The 12,018-nt window shown below is 38.3% G+C and overlaps 1 protein-coding gene across 1 annotated transcript in view; it reads right to left on the bottom strand.

Moving 5' to 3' along the window:
* Positions 1-11,789, bottom strand: part of opn7b (opsin 7, group member b) — a 37,705-nt gene extending 25,916 nt beyond the window's left edge. Inside the window, exon 1 of the mRNA XM_046397514.1 lies at positions 11,652-11,789. The gene's annotated coding sequence lies outside the window, so the exon portion shown is untranslated. The remainder of the gene's footprint in view (positions 1-11,651) is intronic.
* Between the last annotated feature and the right edge of the window lie 229 nt (positions 11,790-12,018).

The following is a 12,018-nucleotide window of genomic DNA, read 5'->3' as shown; positions in this document are numbered from 1 at the left end:
CGGTCATTGGCCTGGCAATCATTTTTAATGCCTACCAGTCACAGAGGTCAGTGAAATCAAGAAAGTCACAAGAAAAATGCCATTATGACTCCTTCAAAGGGGCTGTTTATTCCCTCATGTTTATGTGGTAGGTCTATTTCAATAAAGGATTGGTATTTACACTATCCACTATAGGCTCTGTGAAAGAAAAATAAATCCTAAAACTTTGGTCCACTAAAATAGGAAGTAACGGAAGAGTAAAGTGGAGCTTCAAGTCATCTATGCCAAAGAAACCATCATTCCGCAATACCTTTATTGCCATATGGTGCTAGGTTTTCTTTTTCATACCACAGACAACCAACAATAAGATCCTTCAGGTTCAATTCAAACCTGAAACTCAACAAGACTGGAGCTGCATGCTTATTCCCACAATGACTGACATGCCAATGTACTGATTTTTAGGCAGTATGACTTTCATTCCTCATCTTTAGTCTCAGTCTGTATTATGAAACATGAATTTCAAATGAGAAAAGAGAAAGGAACACAATTTCTCAGTTCAATACGTAAACTCACAGCCTACTTTACTTAATAACGTTATAGCCGATAAAGTTAAATCTGTGCTTAAGTAATTATACATCATAAATAAAGCTATCTTGATCACTCAGTGGCACTGTAATACTTCTGAAAGACACGCTGTCTTTTGTCATTTTTGCTTATCGTATTCGTAAAATATATTCTTTATGTAGCCAGGAAGGTCCCATTGGGATACAAGTTTTTTCTTTCTGGGAATCCTGCACCTCATTTTATTTAACATCAGCAGTTTTCACACCCATTTTTACCAGTAGTAACCTCAGTGTTCAGCATTAACTTTTTACTTACTACTTTTAGGTGCCCTATGAAACTTCAAAATGTCACTTTGTCATTTTGCTAATATGCTGGTGCATACTGGGTTACAACTTTTCCTATATGCTCCCACTGTACACTTAATTGTTCCTCCCTCAGTATATTTACCACATGATTGCAATGTTGAAGAACGGAAATGAAAGAGGCCCAGGCTATCTGATACTTTGAGATTTCATAAACAAATGAAGCAGCACAGTAATGCTGAATGAACCATCTGTCTAAAGAGGTCTTTACAAATATTCACAAATGGGGTCAAAGGCAAAGAGTCTGCATAAACAATCACTCTGCCTCTTACAATGTTGTGTTATTTTAGTATAGCTTCCAACACATTCTCTCTCAGATTCTTTCCTGTTTTAAAATTATGAGCTGTGAACAAAGAATTGCTGTTTTTGAACTTTGTCGACTTCCATTAAGGTCTGCAATATGTAAGTTCCCTGAAGCTCTTACAATAATGACATTTATTGCATTTTCCTAAGCATTATAATTCATTTTTGTTGCCATCAGGACTGACCTGTTGAGAATTAAGTATAAGACATCCTGCAGGCACCGGTATCACCTGTGTTTTACTCCGACAGAATGCCATTTAGGTGCTTAACTACTATTCTTTCATTAAACATGACCACCTCCTCCCCCGCACTTTTTTTTTTCCTGCCAGAAAGACTCCTCTCACCTTTCATCCTTTATACAAACCTTACTTCCTTTCCCAGTTCGAAATGCATTTATATACATCTTTTTTTTCCACTGCTCCTTTAAAGAATCCTCTCATTAGAAAGAGCCATCCTCAAACCTGACGCGATCACATAATCATTGGTGTTGTGAGGCAGGGTGTAGGGTGCTGTAGGATATGTGTGAGACAAATCTGAGAGGCAGAAGACCAGAGGGAGAGTAACACAGAGTGGAAGGCTGTGAGGTAATCTTTTCAGCAGACAAAGAAAGTCATGTAAGAGATGAGGAGAAGAGACATTGAGAGATGTGGCCTTTTCTGCTAACTTCAAACCAAAACCCACAGAGATGCTCAAATGAGGCATTTCAAAGTTAATGAGATCAGAGAGCTTGTGCACATTACACACGGTGTGGAAGTTTGTATTTAAATGTGTATAAGTATACAAAGGATTTCTTGATTGTATATGTTTGATCTTGTGAATGTGTTTGCACTGATGCAGTCCTCTGTTTGAATGGGTGGGGGAGGATATGGAAGAAGAATGGATGTTAACTGTGTGACTTTGTTGCCATGGATGCAACTTTTAAATAAGGTGACTATACTTTGGTTATGGCAAAGCATCTGGCGTAATGCTGGTGAGGAAGCAGTTACACAATCATGCAGGATTTTAGCAATCACAAATAATCAGTGGAGGGGAAAAAATAAACCAAAAGCAAAATTTCACTGCACACAATTAAAATTTTTTACATTTATATTTAAGTGCATTTAAGGCCATATTAATTAATGGCTTTGGCTAGTGCAGAGCAGCAGACAAGATTAATTTCATCACGTTATAGCTGATGTGGCAAACAATTTAGCAAACATTCACACACTCAGTCACATTCACTCATTCACACACACTGATGACAGATTCTGCCATTCCAGATGCTGACTGCTTGCTGTCCAAACCCCAAAGGAACAGCGATCAAAACCAATTTGGGATTCGATATCTTACCCTAGGACACTCTGACGTGCAGCCAGAGTTGGGGATGGAACAATCAACCTTCCAATTAGTGGAAAACCTGCTCCACCTTCTGAGGTTCAACCCCCTTCAAAAGCCAAAGGTTTGAACCAAGGGAAAAGATAACTGAGGAAAAGACAGAGATAAAAGGCATGACTTCAGCATTTTGATATTCAACTGTGCTAGAAATGTGTGTGTTTATGCATTTAATAGATGGTGGTGTCCCTGTGTGTAAGAGCTTGTTCATGTTGTTCTTACAGTCCAAACTGGGAGTGACAGCCTTATACATAATGCACACAGTACGTGAGGATAAGAGCAGCTGACATTTGGTTGCTTGTCATTCATTATATGTCTACCCTGGGGGAATGACCACGCTCACAGATAATCACACACGGGTATTTATACATACACACACAGAGAGACACACAGGCAAACACAAACTGTGCAGAAGCCAAATTGTATTTCTCTTCGGGGCAATGTAAAGGGCAGATGTCCCTTTCAGTGTCAAATGCTCCATCCAGCTTTGAGGCAGTTCACCCAGTTTCTGCATAAAAAACGTTAAATAATTGCTCAGCTTCCTGTTTTCTAATGTATTATGCAACTCAGCCTATACTGTACACGGAGATTCGAAGAGGTTTCATTACATGTTGTTCAATTGTTAATTTCAAATATCTTGTGTTTGTTAACTTGATATTTCAGCGAGGCAGGCATGGGCATTGGAATGGAAATAGTTTATTGTAGGAAAACTATAACACTTGGAAAGGAAAATCACTTGAGTAGCATGACAGCACTGCATTGCTTGTAGCATTCCGCTCACAACCAGGCCATTACACAAATTCATGACATGAAACGCACACAACATTGTATGCACATACACACACATACACCACTCTCAAAGAGTCATGGAGAAAGCAGCTGCTCAAACAGGGCTTACTGTTGGAGTCAGACTTTTATTTTTAAACTGGCTGTTCAGTGACACCAATGCGATCTTGTCAACATTGCAAGCATTGGAAGGGTTGCTAAAACATTGTTTGTTCAGAACTTTTCATCTCTTGTTGATCTAAACCTTTGTCTTATATAACAGCACTCTTGACATGTGTACATTTGGTTGTTGTGAGAGAGTTGAAGAGGCGGGGTTGGGATGAAGTTACACAGATGAAGTTACAAAGATGTTGATTCTGTTTCAAGCTTAGTCAACCTAAGTTAACCTCAGCTCACACCCTGCATCTATTTTGCTTTGTTATATACGTAACTATGACGATGTGACAAGTTTCTACATGTCAATTAGGAGAAAATGGGTGGGGATATGTGCAGTGTTAACACGATGCATTTTTCATGCGTTCTGATTAGGTGAAAGAAAAAAGTTACAAATGAAATGCAACTTGAAAATGACGCCAGAGGAATTAAAGAGAAATGTGAGCCCAGTGATGAGCTTTAGGCTGAGAGTCCAAAACTCTAATTGGAGTGTGAGAAGCAGTGAATGATTATGGTAATTTACAATTACCATAATCAAAATAAGTAGTTAACCCTTGTACTTAGTGCAGCCTATGCCTGTGGCATCCTCACAATCCTCATTTGACATGTGAGAAATTGAAGAAACATGCAAATCAATGCTAAGATTTGCTATTCTGGACTTAATGGAAACACTGAAACAGGACGTGTACTGCAGGTAGTTCCTTTCACAAATTCAGAATCTCAGTTGTTATGACCTTAACCAAATAATGTTGTACTGATAGTTGTAAAAAATCTTTTGTCATTGTGTGATGTACAGTTGTGTTCTTTTAGGCATGGTATCAATCTGACTATTTCTTTGGCCAGCTTTAAGAACATTTGGTTATCTGTAATATATTTCATGTTTATTGTAACAGTGCTCACTCAGAATATGCAAGAAATGATACAAGGCAGTAGGTTTAAGAACAAAGGCTAAAGTCTTTAAACCAAAACACGCAGAGGTCAGAACCAGGAAGGCAAACAGGAAGGTAAACTAAACCAAAATGCAAAGGATAATTTGGCAGAAGACTGGTGGAGGTAGACATGTCAGAGAATGAGTGGAGCACGTCAGGTGATAAAACTGGGGCCTCACAGGAGTTAAGGGTGGGCAAGAGGGTGCAAAATCTGCAAAGACAGCAGAGTTAAGGGACCGTGACCTGGTTCTGTACACAATGCAGGATGCAAAGATGTGAATTTGCTTTGCCACCAGAAGGAAGTATTTTAATATTCTCTTCACTTGCTTAGAATGGAAGTGAACTGGAGGCAAATATTCAATGTCAATTTTGCATGTGAGATTGTGTACTCATCCTGGGTTTACCCCGCATGATGTTAGTTGTGATTTTTCACCCATTCCACAGTTTTTGAAGGTTGCTGACAAAAGCCAAAATCAGAGGCAGATCAGCACTTGCCCCTGAGAGTGCTGATTTTTTTTCTCTTTTGCCTGTTCCAACTTGTTTAAAACAAACTTCTAGCATCAGTTTCAGTATGAGCATACATTTACAAAAAAAAAACCAATGAAATTGAACTGCTAAAACATTGTCTCTCTGCATTGTTTTTGATTACAAATATATGTCAAAAAAAATATCTGCAAATATTTTACATATCGTTGCAACCTTTCCGGAATCAGGGTTGTATTTAGGAGACATTTCAGAGATTCATCTAGTAGAAGGTCAAGTAATGTGTGATCCATTGTTGCCGATCACATGTGTAATGTCCAAACCACAACAACTTCAAAATATGAGAAAACAGACACATCACATACTGCAAAGCCAATGATGCCTAATCCAACTCTCCTTCCTAGTTTGTTAGAAAAATGTTAGTAACAATTCAAAGTACATTCACTGGATATTTGATTCAGTGTATATTATATTCCTGTTACGTTACTTACTTTTAACCATTGAAGTTTTATAGATTTGGTTAAATATAACTACAGGCTCTGATCCGCAAGCACATTTTGATTTTCTTTCACTATTGGTATTTTCTTGTGCATGCATGTATTCTTATGGAGGCATACATGGATATATTTGAAATTTGTAACATGATTTGCCATTTATAGCATTCATACCTAACAATGTGTATTTCTCAGTTATTACTTAGTGTGTAAAATTTTTTTAATTAAGATAAAATGTTGTGATATAATTCAACAGCAGAGAATGCCACGCTTTTATATATGGAAGGCTCAAACTTCTAACCAGCTTAATGATTCTTTTATTATTATCTGCAGAGCATTAACGCGATGAAATCACACCACGCAGCTGGCTATAAAACAAGAAATCTAAGGGCCATGCTCTTTTTACTGGTTGCTGTTAAACCTCTTGTCCCTTGCTTTCTTGACCCTGCTCCTGACCCCTGGTTTGGACTGCTAGTTGGCGAGGGCCATATTGGGTCCAGTTCAGCATGGTCCTACCCTCAGCTGCATACTAAACCACACAAAGAATGATGAACTTTGGAGGACCTTTTCTGAAAAAGGCTAAATTACTGTTATCATACACCATCCTACTACTTTTCCTCCACTCAGCGCTCCTATGCGCTTGTGAACACAGTTTACCATCATTGCATCCTCATCTGGTACATACTGGTCTCCAGTCATTTATGATCATCAGCTGCATTAGTTTACCTGACCAACTCCATGTCTGCATTGATTTATTCATTTGTGTCGTTAGTGTCTTGTGTTGTTGCGTGTTTCAATGTTGTCTTGTTCGTAGGTTAGCAATAAGTGTTTATCATTTATGTTTAACAACACATTTCCCAGAAACTGAAATGAATTTTTCTACACCAAGAATACCAACATGAATTCATAGAACTGCATTACATGATTTCAAGGACTACAGGTTATCTAAAGAAAACACCAGGGTCTATTAATAAGGGTCTATTAATAATTGTATATTCAGAATGGTCAACATTTCATGAACAGAGGTGGACAGAAGAGGCCACAAAGCACAAACATTTTCTGACCCTTCTTCAAAATATAGCTGATTGATGTTTGAGCAGGAAGATGAATCTTTGATGGTTGCTTTGTGCGTTTGTTCTCATGTCCTTAAATCTTTCACAAGTGCAATACAGAACACAAAGGAGTAAGGATGGTGGTATGTGCGAAGCATACCTTGCACAGGGACTGTTGACACGTTACGTTGACGTTTTTCTTCTCCACAAGGAGGAAAAAATGTTTTTCAGCTTAATGTTGAACACAGATCTTTTCTGTCTTTCAGATTTCTCAAAAGCTTTTTGTTGGATTTTTTTTGTTGTTTTTGTTGGAGCTAGATTTGTAGCTTTAAGACTTTAAGTCTACACATCATGCTGTAAAGAATGTGTTGTTCTCTAAGAGTTTGAGGTCTGTCCTGTGACTCCTGTTGATTTATAGTAGGAATAAACTTTTAAGTACATGCCTACCTGGGAACAATATCTCTCAGAGATATAAAGCACATCATCATGACAGCTCTGTTTGAATGTGGGAGCACTTGTTGTCTCACATTCATTGACACATTTCTTGTGCTCTCTTCATTTATTTGATCTTACTACTTAAAGTAACTTTGTGTTATCCACTTGGCCTGATATGCACCTCAACACATTCAGTTTCCAGATCTTCAGATGAACAAAACACACCTGTGGGAGCAAAACATCGTACATTAACCGCTGCATCCAGTGGTTTCAATCACAGCTATTCCCACTGGAAAATGTTATGTTTCTTGACCTTTTGCATCTGCTACATAAACCCTTGGTGTAAAGCACCAACAAAACTGTGTGAAACGTTAAGGAGCAAAAATATTATACGTGTTAAGAGCCTTAGTTAAATAACACACTGTACAGGTGTTTCTGGACAAAACAGCAAAATACATGTCAGTGTAACACAATATTAGCTCAACAGCACCACAAACTGTGGCTTAACACCTCTCTGAAACTAAAAACTGAACATTCATGAAGGCAAAATTTGTTTCAGGATTGCTGTATTAGGCTGAATTAGTTTTAGCTAGGTGGACCTAATAAACAAGCATATTACAATACATAAACTGCAAAGATCTCAACTATATAATGCAATATAATCTGTGTTAATTCTAGGTTTGAGTTTAGTGATTATCAGTTTGATTATTTTATTAAATTTGATTACATTGATTATGTCTATTATACACCCTCACAATATAATAATATGATGTAAGTTTAGAGCAAATGTTTTGAGCCTTTATATAAACCTTTTATTTCTTCAAAGAGTGTTATCATTTGATTGTTATATTTGAGACAAATTTTCATCAACAAATTAGTGACAGCAGCTATTAATTCTCTTGTGTTGGTCAGTAGTCAGTAATCTTACCACTTAACTAAACCACTCAGCTCTTAAAGTATCTCCAGTGTGCGCTTTGACCACTCTTTCCATCCACTGCTCTGCTGCCAGCTGCTGCAGCCTGCAAGCATCCACTCCACACTGACTGAGCTGCCAGAAAGCAATTTCCACAAGCAGGTCATAAATGCTTTTCTCACCTCCAGCATGACCAACTGCTGTCTTTAAGTTCTTATCAGCAGTTAAATAAATTTTACCACTTCTTTCTATTGCTGCTTTCAGGCAACAGCCACTAGCAACCACACAGAACCACAAAAGTCAAACAAAAGCAATTTGAGTATATGTACAGTATATGTATGAGTATATTTTAAGTATATGGATGCACATTCTTGTATAATTTAAAAGCCAAACAATGTGATATATCAAGCAATATCTCAGACATCAGTTCATCACTACATTATGATCTTGACCTGATATTCAGTTCTGTATTGCATACTGTACTGTTATAGCACAATATATTTGTAAGTTACATGCAGTATTTGCCTCTAGCTTGGCACAAAAGCAACACCAAGCTCCAGTCCTTGAAAGCAGAGTTTTCACTTGTTTTTTTCTGGTTTTAACATCTGTTTGACTTGTACAACACAATCTGAAACTTTGCAGCTAAAATCACAGTACAAGTATGCAGAAACACACACATGCTCAATGTAAGGTGAAATACAAAACATCTCAGGAAAGAAGTCTTCCCAGTGAACAGTTGAGCTTCTGCTAAACCATCAGAGACGAGGTAAAGTGCACATGGACCATGTGGAATCGCAGAGTCTCTAACATTGTCTTGCACATCTGTTCATATACAAACAGCACGTTTGCTCTGCCACGAATTTAAAAAACGTATTTTCTCGAGCTGATAATGCAGTTACAGTGTTGTATTTTGATACAAGAGAAATGCTCTCCACATATATCAAACTGTGTTGCTCAAAATCCAATGCAGTATTGAGCTATATGCTGATGCCCCGGTAAATAATCTTTTAGGTTTCTCTCCTTCAGTTCTCTTTTTCAGAGACTGGGCTCAATATTGAGCTGAGATTATCAACACTGTGTGGGTAAAAGTGAATCAATGTAAATTGAACCAGATTCTCATTCTGGAGTGTGATTGGTTTCATAAGTCAGCAGACAGATGACCCTGTCTGCGTGGTGTTATAAAACGAGGCGTGCATGGAGGTAACGAGTGCATGTGTGAGTGTCTGCCCACGCTGAAATGATAATGAGCAGTCATTCATGTCACTGACCTCTTCATTCATGTCTGCATGCATACAAACATGTAGATAAGGAGGCATTTTCTGAGTGTCTATTAGTCTGTGTGTGTGCAAAGACAGGAAACAAGGATATTTTCTGGAACAGCATGCACAGACATAATGTAATCAACAAAGAACATACAGCTTGGTCTTATAAAATATCACCTTTGTAACTCAAAGGTGCTTGGGATTTGTCCTTCATCTGCTCCATAAACGTGATTAATTGTGAACTCAGCGTTCAGCAGCCACTGCCCAAAGCCTTCCCTACCACCGTATGTCACGTCCACATTCAAAGTCAAATGGCAAATGAAGCAAACGCAGGCATGTGAACATACAACCAAACAGTGAGTGCAAATGTGGGTGTACATAGATGATATTGTATGCAGGGTGATAACCAGTTATTATTTTCATTATCAATTAGTTGTTCAGTCTGTAAAATAAATAAATAAAATAAAAATAACACATGATGTTTAGTTTGTTATGATAAATGGAGAAAAGCGAGAAATCAGTAAATACTTTCTCCTACTGTTCAATTATGGAGTTATAGTTATATAGCTATATGTAGTTGATGACTAATCGACTAATATTTTCAGTACAACATCATTTTACTTGTTTCGTCGCACCAACATTACATCACCCAAACGTGTTTAATTTAGGGTGATAAAACTGATGAAAGAACACCCCGTTCATATTTGAGTAGCTGGAATTAACACGCTTTTTGCTTTATAGAAACAAACTGAACAAATATTGTTGGTTATTAACTTTCCATCAACTGCTTCATTATTTCTGCACAGTATGTTAACAGTTTCTGCTCTAAAAGCCAGTTTTTCCTGTAAGAAATTGCCTCTGTAGGAGCTGTGCTCTGCACAGACCTTTGTTAGATGTCATCCCCTATATTTTATTATAAAGACTTAGCACTTATAGTACAGGACATTCCATTACATTGTTTTTTTTAACAATTTTGTTTTTGATTTAATATATTGTTTTGTTCAGTGTTTGCTTTTCAGGGTCTTGAACACCATATGAATCAAGAAGAAATTTGGCATAGAGCAGAGGGCATTACAGATTTCCTACAGTACTGCTGTCAGCAGTACTAGACAAAGCTTCTCTCATCGCTGATATTGGATGTGGATTGCTTGCTTATTATTATGGCTGGCTGGCCACTTTAGAATATCAGAAACAAAGGATGTTTGGATGTCTGGTCCTCAAACTGGTGGGGGGAAAAACTTTATCCCCTCCAAATAATCACATGGCCTGGAGTAATGCAGATGTCAGGAAACTCTATTGCTGTCATCCATGCTGTGACTATCAAAATTAAAATCAAAGAAGTGGTTCAGATGCTCAGTTTGAAATTTGTTGCTTTTATAAAAACTCGAGCACTAAATACTTTACGTAAAGATTTATTTCTGCTGTGATTGCCGAGCAACAAAACCTTGAATGCAATCAAATCTGAATCTGTAGTTTGTGCAGTAGGATCCATGCTTTCATTCAGTCTGCTAATCAATTACAGTGCATTTCTAAAATTTGAAAAAAACAAAACAAAAAAAGTGTAAATTATGCTACTTAATTGGACAAGACAAATCCCATTCTGACGCAAAGTAATAATGTCCATGTAGTTGTTCTATGCTTAAGTTAAGTTATTGTGGTTAATTATACAATATAAGTTCATATAAAAGGAAGTCCACTCAGAAGACATCATACAGTATAAGAAGTCTAAACACGAGGCCAGGACGCAACAGCAGAGAGTGCTTCAGATGGTTACCGTACATGTCAAAGGGAGCGTGTATATTTAGGGAGCTATTTGATTATCCCCATTTGGGTTTAATGACAGTCTCAGTTACAAGCACTTTCACTGAAACCTCCCCTCTTCTCTTATTGGTTGTAGTGACACACAAGAGCAAGTCACATACGGGACAGGGAACAACTTTGCTGCCTGATAATTAAGATTTTCAAAAGTACATGTCGTTTAAAAAACCAGTTCCCATGAAGACTTCACACTTGACACACTACTTTAATTGTATTATAGCAATATACATTAAGCATACACTTAGTGCACTGCTGTCATGGCTAATGGAACCACATGACAAATTGCAAGTCCATCTTTCACTCAGTAAACTGTGCTGTACAACGAACATGCGCTTACATAATGAAGCCTGGCTAGATAATGAAGCTTCAGACTAATAAAAACTCATCACCACAATTTGTTAAAACCACATGGAAACAATCAGCCGACTGCCTTTTTACTGCTGTAGTGCTGAGACACAGGCAGTGTGTGCAATAATCACATGGATACAAGAGTCGGGATGAGATAGCACGGGGGTCATCACTTGATACAGGAAAAGTCCATTTTGAAACGAAGCAGGTCAGATCAGAAACAATAAACAATGAAACTAATGCAACGTGATCTGCTGTGCAATACGTTCAGTTTCAAGCTTGTTTTTCTAAATTAACCACACACGCTGTATTCAAACTCCCGCTCGGTCAGAGTAAATTACCTGAACTCCCATAAGAGCACAACACAGTGAACAAAACCCTTGCTTTTGTTCTGCTTACCTTAATGAGAGGGTATGCCAGAGATGTCTGAGGATCATGGGTGTTGAGTCAAGTCCAGAGTGAACCTGGTCAAACCTTCCCCCATGTGTGGCTGCAGCAAAACCAGAGCAGTTATGAGCTCAGACTTGTGCACAGTCACAGGGATACTCTGGTGTGCGCTGCACACTCAGACACTCCTCTCCTGAGCGAGAAGATCCACTAGCAGCCGGGTGCAGCCCGACAGCTGTGCTCAGGGAGATCGGAGTGGCGACACATAGAGACAGACGTGCTGCTGGTCTCTGCTCTCCCCTTCTCTCTCTCTCTCTCTCTCTCTCTCCCTCTCTCTCTCTCTCTCTCTCTCTGTCCCTCTCTCTCTCCCTCTCTCTCT

Source organism: Scatophagus argus, chromosome 8 (assembly GCF_020382885.2).
Source record: "Scatophagus argus isolate fScaArg1 chromosome 8, fScaArg1.pri, whole genome shotgun sequence".
Taxonomy (NCBI): Eukaryota; Metazoa; Chordata; class Actinopteri; family Scatophagidae; genus Scatophagus; species Scatophagus argus.
This window is presented reverse-complemented; position numbering and strand designations above follow the sequence as displayed.